The following is a 13,325-nucleotide window of genomic DNA, read 5'->3' as shown; positions in this document are numbered from 1 at the left end:
TGTCTAAGCCCCAAAAATATTAGTCTTTAAAGCAAATAATGGACATCTAATAATTCATTTAAATAAGCACTAACCATAAACGATACCAAGAGAAGTATATATGAAAATTTCATCCATCATCAAACCAAATCATGGCATCACTTAGTAAAGAATAAAAAGACTGTGATGCCAGCATTAGTCAAAGTGACTTTTTGGCATTATGAGTAATGCTGGCATCAAACTCTTTTCAATCTTTACTTTGTTATATAATGATTTGGTTTGATGATCTGTAAAACGTTAACTTTAACCATTGAATTTGCCATCATTCTCTTGGTATTTTTTAGGATTAGTGATTTATGTTGAGTATTCATCATATAAATATAATTGTCGTAGAGATTTTTTTTTCTCTTTTTTTGGGAGGGGTGGGTTTAAAGTAGATTTCATTCCAGAAGATACAATTTATTATAATTGGGTGCAACTGCGGACACAATTTTCAGGCTTAGTGATTGTAAATAAAACATTTTATATAAAAAAAAATGGATTTTTGTAAGATCTTACCGTAAAATCCTTTTCTCTTAAGCTCATTGACAGACGTAGTCTTCTTGATTCTCAAGAGCTGGGTTATGTTGTCTCCGCAGGAGTAGGACTAGGCAGAAAGACAAAACGTTCTGGCTCCACCCTAGGGGCAGTCCCTGAGGGTATATCCTCCCTCTCTCTGCTACAGGGAATCAGTTCTGTTTTAAAGCAGTACAGAGAATTTAACCCAACCCAACTCAATGATAGAGGTGCGGGTACTACGTCTGTCAATGAGCTTAAGAGAAAAGGATTTTACGGTAAGATCTTACAAAAATCCATTTTTCTCTATCGCTCATTGACAGACGTAGTCTTCTTGATTCTCAAGAGCTGGGACATCCAGAAGCAGTGCCACAAAATGAGGGGTGGGATTGACAGAATCAAAATCCAATCTAGAAGGCCCAACCGGAGCCAACCAGAAGTATCAAAGGACTCATCGAGTAAACAGATGAGACCTACCCCACAAATCCTCGAGGTAGACCAACAGTCTCCTCAAACAGTGGCCTGCAGGAACCTTGCAGCCAGAAGAGGCATCTGACGATGCCATCACATAAACCTTATACAATATTGTAAAGGTATGAACCGACTACTAAACAGTCGCCTTGAAAACCTGAACCACTGACGCCTAATGGCGGAAGGTCCAGGAAACTCTAAGCGCCCGAGTAGAATGCGCCTTAACAGGGAACGGGGGATCCCGACCCTTAGATAAAATAAGCCTATACCACCGTCTGTCTGATCCATCTAAAGATGGTCGCAGCAGAACAGGCAACCCCTTCTTAGGGCCATCCGTGATCACAAACAGTGAATCCGTCTTACAAATTGAATCCGTAGTATTCAAGTATATCCTGATCGCCCGAACTACATCCAAGGAATGCCATGCAAATTCTCGAGGATGATTGGGCTAAGGACATAGGAAGGACAATACACTGTCCTTAATCAATGAAACTTTGAAACCACCTTAGAAGGAAGGATGGATTCGGATGAAGAACAACCTTATCCCTATGAACCACAAGATCTGGGGAACAACAGGATAATGCAGCCAGTTCTGACACCCTGCGTGCAGAAGTGATAGCCACCAAGAAGACCACCTTCTGGGATAAAGTAAGCAAGGGAATCTCCCTGATATTTTCAAAGGGAGGTGTCTGAAGAACCGACAGCACCAAATTAAGATCCCAGGATGGTAACGGCGCGTGCACTGGCAGAGCCAGGTGTCGCACCCCCTGGATGAAATTCCGCACCAAGGAATGAGTAGACAAAAGCTTCTGAAAGAAGATAGCAAATGCTGAAACCAGACCCTTGATAACACTCAAGGCCAGCTTCTGCTCAACTCCCTGTTGCAGAAAGCCAATATTCGGACTACCGAATAAAGATGTAGATGGAACCCAAGGGATTCACATCACACAATATAAGACTTCCATGTACGATGATAATCTTTCTGGAAGTCGCTTTCCTTGTTTTAACTAGAGTAGGAATAACTGAAGCTGACAATCCCTTGTCCTTCAGCACCTGGGTCTCAATAACCAGGCCGTTAAAAACCAGCGATCGTAAAGCAGGATGGAAGATCGGTCCCTAAGACAGTAGATCCTTCCTGAGAGGAAGTCTCCACGGGACGTCCGCCATCAGTCTGACCAAGTCGGCGTAACAAGCTCGACGAGGCCAATCCGGAGCTGCCAGGATTACTGGAATTCCTTCCTCCTCTATCCTGCGAAGAAGTCTTGGCAGTAACCCAAGAGGAGGGAAGGCATACATTAGCTGGTATTGCCCCCACGGGGCGATCAGTGCGTCTGCGGTTTCTGCTAGAGGATCGCGGGAGCGAGCCACGAATCTCTGAACTTTCCTGTTGAATCGAGATGCCAACAGATCCATATCCGGGGTGCCCCATCGTAGGCACAACTGGTGGAAAACGTCTGGATGGAGGGACCATTCCCCCTGATCCAGAGTCTGACGGCTGAGATAATCTGCCTGCCAATTTTCCACCCCCGGAATGAACACCGCAGAGATTGCTGGAACAAATCGTTCCGCCCAGCGAAGAATGCAAGCCACTTCTTTGGCCGCTCGGACACTCTTGGTGCCCCCCTGGTGATTGACATAAGCCACGGCCGTGGCGTTGTCCGACTGGATCCGAACCGGGCTGCCCTGGAGCTGCTCGGTCCAGTGAATCAGACAAAGTCTGATCGCTCTCAGTTCCAATACATTTATCGGTAACCTGGATTCTTCCGGGGACCAAAGGCCCTGGACAGATAACTGACCGAGAATTCCTCCCCATCCGGATAGACTGGCATCCGTGGTCACTGTCGTCCAATATATTGGCAGAAATGACTTTCCCTGGCTGAGCATCGGAGACCGAAGCCACCAGACCAGAGACTCTCTGGTCTGTTTGCTCAATCGGATCTGATTGTCCAGGGATTCCGGATTCCGATTCCATCTGAGAGGAATCTCTTGCTGAAGAATTCGGGTATGGGACTGGGCAAATGGGACTGCTTCGAAGGAAGCCACCATCAACCCCAGACCCCTCATGCAAGTCCGAAGGGAAGACCAGCTGTTGGTGGACTGCTGATTGAATCTTTCGGAGTTTCCCTACCGGAAGAAAAACTCTTGTCCTGACTGTGTCTAGAATTAGACCCAGATATTCGAGCCTCTGGGTGGGAACCAGAAATGACTTTTGCTGGTTCACCAGCCACCCGAATTCCTGTAAAGAAATCATAGTAATTTCTACGTCTTGTAGCAAGGTCTGAGGAGACTCTGCATGAAGCAGAAGATCGTCTAGGTAACCTAGAATCGATATGCCTCTTTGGCGCTGAAGTGCCAACATTGGGGCCAACACCTTCGTGAAGACCCGCTGAGCCGTGGCGAGACCGAAAGGTAACGCCACAAACTGATAGTGGGTCTCTTCTACGGAAAAACGTAGAAACCGCTGATGTCCTGCGAAAATGGGAATGTGAAGATATGCGTCCTAGATGTCTATGGACGCTAGGACATCCCCTGGATGCAGAAAGGCTGCTACTGTGCGAATGGACTCCATTCTGAATCTTCTTATGAAGACAAAAGAATTGAGTGCCCTTAAGTCCAGAATTGGACGCACTTTGCCCTCTTATTGTAAATAGGTTTGAATAAAACCCTTGAAACCGTTCTGTCCAAGGAACGTGGACTACCACTCCTTGTTGTAGTAAATCTGTGACTGCTCTCCGCAGATCTTCTAAACGATCTGAGGATAGTCGGATATTGGAAGGGAAGAATCGCGCCGGTGGGAGAGATCGAAACTCGATCTTGTACCCTGACCTTATGACTTTGCAGACCCATTTGTCCGGGATTCTGGAAAGCCATGGATCCGGGACCCGGCGAAGACGTCCCCCCACCCCAGTTATGGGTGGGGGCGCACCTTCAGGCTTTGGACGGTTTATCTTCAGGTCTGGAGGGGGCGGGCTTTTGCTTGCCCGACCAACGACCCCTGACGCCTCCTGCAGGAGCTTTGGAGGACTTAGTTTTTTCACCCGCGGGACGAAAAAACCTCTTGTGAGCAGAAAAAGAAGGCCCTCGTCTTTGACGAGTTCCTCTACCTTTAAAATTTTGCGGTAAAAAGGTGCTCTTTCCACCCGTGAGATCCTTAATGATCTCATCTAAGTTGGCTCCAAATAGACGCTCTCCTAAAAAGGGGATATTAGCCAATGCTTTTTTGGAACCTTGGTCGGCTAACCAACCTTTTAGCCACAGTGTACGCCTGAGAACCACTGCTGAGACTGATGCTCGCGCCAATAATGGAGTGGCGTCTAACGCCGCATCACACACAAACTGTAACCCCTGTATCATTTGTTCCAACAAATCTGATACCGCCTGAGGGACCTCTTGTAAGTCCCGGCGTAACCACTAGGTCCATTCAGTTACAGCCTGCGAAAACAGACCAATAGCTATTATAGGTCTGAAAGCTGATCCAATCAAGGCAAACATGGTGCGAGACATAGCTTCTATCTTGCGATCCACTGGATCTTTAAAGACGGAGCGTCTTCTAAAGGAATAACCGTGGCTTTATTCAATCTAGCAATTGGTGAATCCACCACAGGTGGTTCTGTCCATTTCTTAAAGAGGGTTTCCTCAAACGGATAACGCCTGTTAATGCGTTTAGAAATAGTAGAAATGCGTTTTGGCAGACTCCATTCTTCTTTGATTGGATTGCCAAAACATTTGGGCAATGGAAAAACCTTCGCCACTAGATGCGTTTTTAGACCCAAAAGGAATCTCAGTTTCAGCTATTTCTGACGGAATACCCTGTAATCTTAAGGTCTCTTGAACAGATACCATGAGTGCGTTTACCAACGCTTCCTCTCTGGCTATGGCTGATGCTGAAACATCCTCCTCACTGTCTGAAAAGACAGTACACGAGACACCAATACCAGATGAAGTACCTGCAACTGCAGAAATAGGCTCAGAGTCTGAATCCGAGGTTTCAGATAATAAGGGGTTAGGCGGGGGTCGCTTACTTGCGCCCTGTCCCTGACAAGCCACTTCCACCCGGGACACAAGCTACCATAATAGCGGACAATGATTTAATCGTCAGTGGGGTGCTGGAGGATCCTGCAGACCCCTCGAGGGGATCCGGAGGAAATACATGAGTGGCAGGGTCCATGATAATTCAGGACACCTTTGCCAGAAAACACAAAAAAAAAAAACTTTTTTTTTTTTTTTTTTTAAATAAAAAATACCTCTTTTTTTTTTTTTTTTTTTTCAAATTTTTTTCAAATTTTTTTTTTTATGTGTCTCCCCCTAGCGCAATAGCGCCCCTCAGAGTACCTGCTTCTCGATCCCACAGAGAGAGAGAGGGACCCCCAAGGCTCACCAACCGATGCAGTGAAGTTTCCACCAACTGCAGTCAGCGTCTGTCTTACAGACTGGAAGGAGCTGTTGCTTTTTCCCGGGTAGAAGGACGTGGCTCCGCCCCCTGTGTACGCCTTCCGGCGTTTCCCAGCTCTCCACGAGGTAGCTGGGCTCACAAAACATGGCCGCCCCCATAGAAGAGACATAAGACTCCAAAAACATGGCGGCCGGCGTGACCTGAGGACATACATGCATTCGGACCGCCGAAATCGTTTTCCCAGCACATCCAACCTGCATCTCTGCTAAGAGGCGATATATGGATCTACAGAAGATACACTACACATAAGGTAGGATTATACCTCCTATGTCTGCTGTAATGTTACAGTCTGCTGGGTAGAGTGTTAGCTCTTAAACCAAGTCCACTTCCCACAAACACATGCTGTATTACAAGGGGGACTTGTAAGTATCAGATATATACTGACCATATATGGAGGGGCCCATAATACATACTGCCTCATAACGAGGAAAAAAGGGAACGTTTACTCACCATACCGAACCGACAGGCACCCTCTCTTCACAATACCCTCTCCACCGGGGTGGGGGTTTGTGGACGCCTCGACTCTCTGGTACCTGGCGTCCAAGCGAGACTTTTAACTCGCAAAGTCAGTCCCTTCACTGGGACTCCGTCGCGGCCGACCCATCGCGGAGCTCTGGTCTGCACGCGCTCGTAGGCAGAAACCGGGGTGACCACTGGATCTCAACATCCAGCCCGTCGCCCGGCCCCGCATACTTACTTGAATATGTCGCGGCCGACCAAGCGCAATGCCATGGTCTGCGCGCGCTCGTAGGCCGGCTGGGGTGACCACAAGTGTCGCCCAGTCCGGCATTTTTGCTTGAAGATCTCACAGGAAAAAAACACTGGAGAAAACTACCTAAAAAATGTCTTTTTCTTAAAGAAAAAAAGTCTTGCCAGGACCAAAAGATCCCAGCAAGGAACTTAGGTCCTTACTCCTGACTAGACAGAAAAAAACTGATTCCCTGTAGCAGAGAGAGGGAGGATATACCCTCAGGGACTGCCCCTAGGGTGGAGCCAGAACGTTTTGTCTTTCTGCCTAGTCCTACTCCTGCGGAGACAACATAACCCAGCTCTTGAGAATCAAGAAGACTACGTCTGTCAATGAGCGATAGAGAAAAATACAAACATGTTACTTACATACTTACCTGCTCTGCACAGTGGTTTTGCACAGAGCTTCCCTGATTCTCTTATTCTCGGGTCACCCGCTAGTGCTCTGGGCCGCTCCCCCTTGCCAAGTGCCCTCACCTGGGAGAGCTTTGGATGTTGTGCACATCACTGGATCGAGATTAGGCTTAAGTATTAAGGGGGGCTGAGGAGGGAGCTACACACTGAGGGTTTCTTACCTTCATGCATAGAATACATGAAGGTAAAAAACCTTCAGCCTTTACAACCACTTTAATGGTAACCTATCATTGGAGAAACAAGTAGTCTGCCATTGCTCAGCTCTCTTAGTTAAAGTGGTTCTAAAGCCTTAAGATTTTTTTACCCTAATGTATTTTATGTGTCTATAGACACAAACATGGCAGCTTGGGAGTGAGCCCACATGAGTTTCCCCCATAGAAACTGGCTTTCTATGGGGGCACTTGCTGAAGAGGAGGAGCCATGAGCATCGATGGTGGAGCCCAGTGGAAGAAGATTGGGGCGGCTCTGTGCAAAGCCACTGCACAGAGCAGGTGGATAGGATGTTTGTTAGTTTATTAAACCTTGTCATGTGACAACACTGAATAAATTACACTTTGCTACAATGTAAAGTAGTAAGTGTACAGCTTGTATAACAGTGTAAATTTGCGGTCTCCTCAAAATAACAACACACAGCCAATATTGTCTAAACCGCTCGCAACAAAAGTGAGTAAACCCCTGAATGAAAATGTCCAAATTGGGCCTAAAGTGTCAATATTTTGTGTGGCCACCATTATTTTCCAGCACTGCCTTAACCCTCTTGGGCATGTACTTCACCAGAGCTTCATAGGTTGCCACTGGAGTCCTCTTCCACTCCTGACATCACGGAGCTGGTGGATGTTAGAGACCTTGCGTCCCTCCACCTTCCGTTGGAGAATGCCCCACAGATGCTCAATAGGGTTTAGGTCTGGAGACACGTTTGGCCAGTCCATTACCTTTACCCTCAGCTTCTTTAGTAAGGCAATGGTCGTCTTGGAGGTGTGTTTGGGGTCGTTATGTTGGAATACTGCCCTGAGGCCCAGTCGCCGAAGGGAGGGGATTATGCTCTGCTTCAGTATGTCACAGTACAAGTTGGCATTCTTGGTTCCCTCAATGAACTGTAGCTCCCCAGTGCCGGCAGCACTCATGCAGCCCCAGACAATGACACTCCCACCACCATGCTTGATTGTAGGCAAGACACACTTGTCTCTGTACTCCTTACCTGGTTGCTGCCACACACGCTTGACACCATCCGAATCAAATAAGTTTATCCTGGTCTCATCAGACCACAGGATATGGTTCCAGTAATCCATGTCAATAGTGTGTTTGTCTTCAGCAAAATGTTTAATATGAAGGAAATGGCCACACAACACCAGAAGACTTGAATGAATGAATGAGTTCTCTATTCCTGCATATACAGGTACAAGGTACAGCAGGATGGAAATGGTAGACGTGTTTCACACAGACTCAGCGTGCTTGTTCACTACTACCACTACTACTAGGTAGTGAACAAGCAAGCTGAATCCGTGTAAAAGGCGTCTACCATTTCCATCCTGCTGTACCTTGTACCTGTATATGCACGAATAAAGAACTCTGTTTTCAATCAAGTCTTCTGGTGATGTGCAGTCATTTCCTCCATATTACTTTGTTTGTGGTGGCAAGCCGAGGACCAGCACCCACAATGGACTGTGGATACAGACCCTCCTGAGCGATGTATACTCTCCTTTGATGGTTTCAGCAAACTGGTTGCTGGCTTTCTTGTGCATCATTCTTAGAAGAGGCTTCCTTCTGGGATGACAGCCATGCAGACCAATTTGATGTATTGTGCGGCGTATTGTCTAAACACTGACAGGCTGACCCCCCCCCCACACTCCTTCAACCTCTGCAGCAATGCTGGCTGCACTCATACATCTATTTCCCCAAAACAACCTCTGGATATGACGCTGAGAATGTGCTTTATCTTCTTTGGTCGACCATGGCGAGGCCTGTTCTGAGTGGAACATGTCCTGTTAAACCACTTAAATGGTCTTGGCCACTGTGCTGCAGCTCAGTTTCGGGGTATTGGCAATCTTATTGTAGCCTAGGCCATCTTTATGTAGAGCAACAGTTCTTTTTTTTAGATCCTCAGAGTTATTTGCTACGAGGTGCCATGTTGAACTTCCAGTGACCAGTATGAGAGAGTGAGAGCGATAACACCAAATTTAGCACACCTTCTCCCTATCCACAGCTAAAACCTAAAACAAGTCACATGACACCGGGGAGAGAAATTAGCTAATTGGGCCCAATTTGGACATTTTCACTTAGGGGGTACTCACTTTTGTTGCCAGCGGTTTAGACATTAATGGCTGTGTGTTGAGTTATTTTGAGGGGACAGCAAATTTACACTGTTATACAAGCTGTACACTCACTACTTTGCATTGTAGCAAAGTGTCATTTCTTCAGTGTTGTCACATGAAAAGATATAATCAGATATTTACAAAATGTGAGGGGTATACTCACTTTTGTGAGATACTGAACATACAATCACGTGGTCTGACCACGCACCCCTATCTATCCAACTTGGAGGGAAAATTGATTCCCCAACTATGACCATGTGAAAAAATGACTCCACACTTATGGCTTCCTCCCCTACCTTCGGATATACCAGATCACAGCTTGGGCCACACATAAAGCAATTATTCATGAAATTCTAATCAAACTTAGTTCTCGGGTTAAATTCCATAGAACACAGCAGCTAGATGGCTTATTATCCACCATAATCAATCTCAAAATTGAAAACAAAAAACACCCATCACTGACTATTAGTAATCAATTATTCCAAGCTAGGATTGACCTCCAAAGACTACTCACTGCCAAACATGCTAAACTGTTAAGGAAAATTAAATCCAATTTTTATGTTTCTGGAAATAAAGCCAGCAAACACCTTGCCACCCAAGTTAAACAAAATATGGCTAAAGCAAAAGATTCCATATATCCTAAATAAATAGTAAACAACTTCTGTTCTTGCTACAATACCCTATATAAAAAAATACACCTCCACACAAAAACCCTCTTTTTCAGAGATCTCTAAATTTCAACTCAATCTTCTCAACTGATCTCAAATGATCACTGATAAGGAAACTGCAAAAGTTATTTTAGCGCTCCCAAATAATAAAGCTCCAGCCCCAGATGGCTTTTCAGCTGAATACTACAAATTGTTCTCTTCGACTCTGACCCCATTTTTATAACAAACCTTCAACACTGCTGTGTCCTCTGGCCGATTCTCGGATGAAATGTTGTCAGCAAATATTATAACATTGCCAAACCAAGGGAAGGAGCCAATATCCCCTCAAAACTTCTGTCCGATTTCACTATTAAACACGAACGTAAAGCTATACGCAAAAATAATAGCACAACGTCTGGCCCCTATCATGCCTCACCTAATTCATTTAGATCAAGTAGGCTTTACCCGGGGGCATCAAGCTCCCGACACTACCTGTAAAATAGTCAATCTACTACAATACTCTGAATCCGCAAAGCTCCCCACTCTCTTCAGAGCTCCCAACACTGAAAATACATTCAATAGAATCCACTGGGGATATCGCCAACACACATTACTGAAGTTTGGATTCAGCGGTAATATTTTATCATCAGTTATGGCCCTATATACATCCCCATCAGCTCAGATCTTTGCAGATGGCATACTTTCTGACAAGTTCAACATCACAAACCGTGCAAGACAAGGGTGTCCCTAACCCTCACTGATTTTTACCCCCTAAGGGAGGCACAGGCACAACAAATACGAGACAAGGACTCCATATCAGGCATATCTATCTCAAACAAAACTTACAAAATTACACTGTTCACAGATTATATTATTTTAACTTTAACAGATCTGGCTTCTTTCTTACCAGAGGTATATGAGCTACTACAACTGTTCAATACTGTGTCTTATTACAAAATAAACAAATCCAAATCTAACTCTTCTATACGCTTACTTTATCACTGATTAATGCATTAAATGTACCCATTCATTTAATAAAGCAACATTATTGGTATGGAAGCACTTTACTAGTGCTCACACAAATGCCCTCTCTGATGTATCTGCCCCTATTCCATTGGAAATCTTTTGATTTCCTATTACCTCACTGCCGTGGCACTCCTTGGACATCAAACATACTCCCTTTGCAGATCTATTACATCATAATCATTTTCCCTCGTTTGTAGAACTCCACAAAACATATGCTATACCTCCGCAAGGTCTATTTTGTCACAAACAGATAACCTCCTACTTGCAGAAAAATTACATCCCAATTTTACGCATACCAAAAAAAGTCTGGTCCTTCTGGACGTTAGATAACCAATGATGTCAAGGCCATATATTACCATTATGCGTCCACTAAATGTACCCACTATTAGGAGCTAGCCCAAAAACTGCATCATAGATGGTATCTTACACCCCTGTACAGCTAGTAAAATTTGCTAATCTTGACAATAACAAATGCTGGTGAGGCTGTGACCAAATAGGATCCCTACTACTCGCTCTATGGGAATGCCCACACTTACGTAGCTTTTGGAATAAAGTACTTACCCTGAACTCTGACATCACAAGATGACTAGTGGCCTCATCCCCAGCCCTGGCAATCCTTATTTTAGGAATGGATACATTCCCACACACAGCCAGAATTATGATTGTGCACATACTATCGGTAGTTTGACTAATGATTAAGCGCAAATGGAGACGGAACTTGGCGCCAAACGTTGCAGATATCAAACTACAAGTAAAATTAGTTAAAGGGTTATCAAGAATTGATTCAGTCTAATCCCTTTAAAAATTCCAGGAAACTTGGAGCACTTAACCCTTATCATAACGGTACTCTAGAGATAACAGTGTTCTAATTAAATGGTGCCTTTTCGTTTTCTCTGATGTTGTATTTCATTGCCTATTTTTCATGTCAATAGCATTACCCAACCTACTCATTGATACACGTTTGGTCTTGTTCTTAAAAGTTCTTCAACGGAGAACCTGTTATTTCTGTGTAACAAAAACTTTGCCAAAAACCAAATAAAGAGGATTCTTCAAAAAAAAAAAAAAAAAAAAAAAAGAATTTAAACTTACAGGTCTTTGATTACTTAGGGGGAGATTTACTAAAACTGGTGCACACAGAATATGGTGCAACTGTGCATAGTAACCAATAAGATTTCAACTTCAGCTTATTTAACCACTTGGCGACCACCCGCCACATATATACTGCAGCAGGCTGGCTCAGCTGTGCGAATCACCGTATCTGTATGGCGACCTGCAGGAGCGCTCCTAGTGGCGAGTGCACTCCCGCCCACACTACGCAGTGGGAATGCTGATCCACAGGACCGGCGGCATCAATTGCCACCGAGCAACCGCGATCACTCCCCGCTGAGAGAAAACACCGGTCAGCTGTTGTAAACAAAGCTGACTGTTGTTCTCTCAGAAATGATCACAGAGCGCCTGTGATCCTTCTATAAAAGATCACAAGTCTCTCTGATCATTTCACAAGTCCCTCCTCCAACAGTTATAAAACACCCCCTAGGCTCACAATTAACCCTTTGATCACCCCTAGGTTAACCCCTTCCCTGTCCATATCATTATTACAGTAACAGTGCATATTTTTAGCACTTATTACTGTACTAATGTCACTGATCCCCCCAAAAGTGTCAAAAATGTCAGTTAGGGTTCCAATCTGTCCGCCAGAATGTCGCAGTCCCACTAGAAATCACAGATCGCCGCCATTACTAGTAAAAAAATAAAATAAAAATGACAAATCTTTCCCCTAGTTTGTAGGCGCGATAACTTTTGCGCCAACCAATCAAAATACGCTTTTTGGGATTTTTTTTGTTACCAAAAATATGGAGCAGAATACAAATTGGGCTAAAAGGATGAAAAAAATAGATTTTTAAATTTTTTTCTTGGGAATGTTATATAGCAGAAAGTGAAAAATATATATATTTTTTTTCAGAATTGTCGCTCTTTTTTTGTTTATAGTGCAAAAAATAAAAAAATCGCACAGGTGATCAAATACCACCAAAAGAAAGTTCTATTTGTGGGAACAAAAGGACATCAACTTTTTGAAGTACAGTGTCGCACGACCGTGCAATTGCCCATTAAAATAACGCAGTGCCGAATCTCAGAAAATGGCCTGGTCATTAAGGAGGCAAATCTTCTGGTCCAGAAGTGGTAACGCTGACAATAAAACCTAGAAGTTGATTGGTTACTATGCACAGCTGCACCAGATTCTGTGTGACATAGTGACAATCACTTTTTAAATATAGGCGCCACATTGGCCTTGTGTCAATTAATTGGTACCATGCCATTTATTATATGGTATCTAAGATTTAGAGGGGGAGAGTCTCTGACCCCCATAAAGATGAGAGGGAGAGATTTTTCCCAAAAATGACAGATAGCAAAAAAAAAAAAAAATGTTGACAGCGGTTCTAACTCTTTTGCGCTTTTTCAAAACTAAAACATTGTGGCTGGAGTTGGGCATTTTTTGCACGATATACTTTTTTTTTAATATTTTTATTTTATTTTAACTAGATATACCTGTTTCAGGATGTTGATTAATAATACAGTGTTATTTATTTGGCGTTCTCCTGTGCGATATTTCTTGTGGATGTAGTTTTTTTTTTTTTTTAACATTTTATAAAATGCTTAGCAGGTTCCACTAATTTTTTTGATGTAAATGTGAGGCAAGGTATTGGAAACATTCTAATGTTC

The 13,325-nt window shown here is 44.0% G+C and overlaps 1 protein-coding gene across 1 annotated transcript in view; it reads right to left on the bottom strand.

Annotated features, from left to right (window-relative positions):
* Window positions 1-13,325, bottom strand: part of MAD1L1 (mitotic arrest deficient 1 like 1) — a 1,208,181-nt gene that overhangs the window by 346,517 nt on the left and 848,339 nt on the right. The gene's annotated exons all lie outside the window — the stretch shown is intronic.

Source organism: Pelophylax lessonae (assembly GCF_965119305.1).
Source record: "Pelophylax lessonae genome assembly, chromosome: 6".
Classification (NCBI taxonomy): domain Eukaryota; kingdom Metazoa; phylum Chordata; class Amphibia; order Anura; family Ranidae; genus Pelophylax; species Pelophylax lessonae.
The sequence above is the reverse complement of the archived record's forward strand: the minus strand, read 5'-3'. Positions and strand labels throughout refer to the sequence as shown.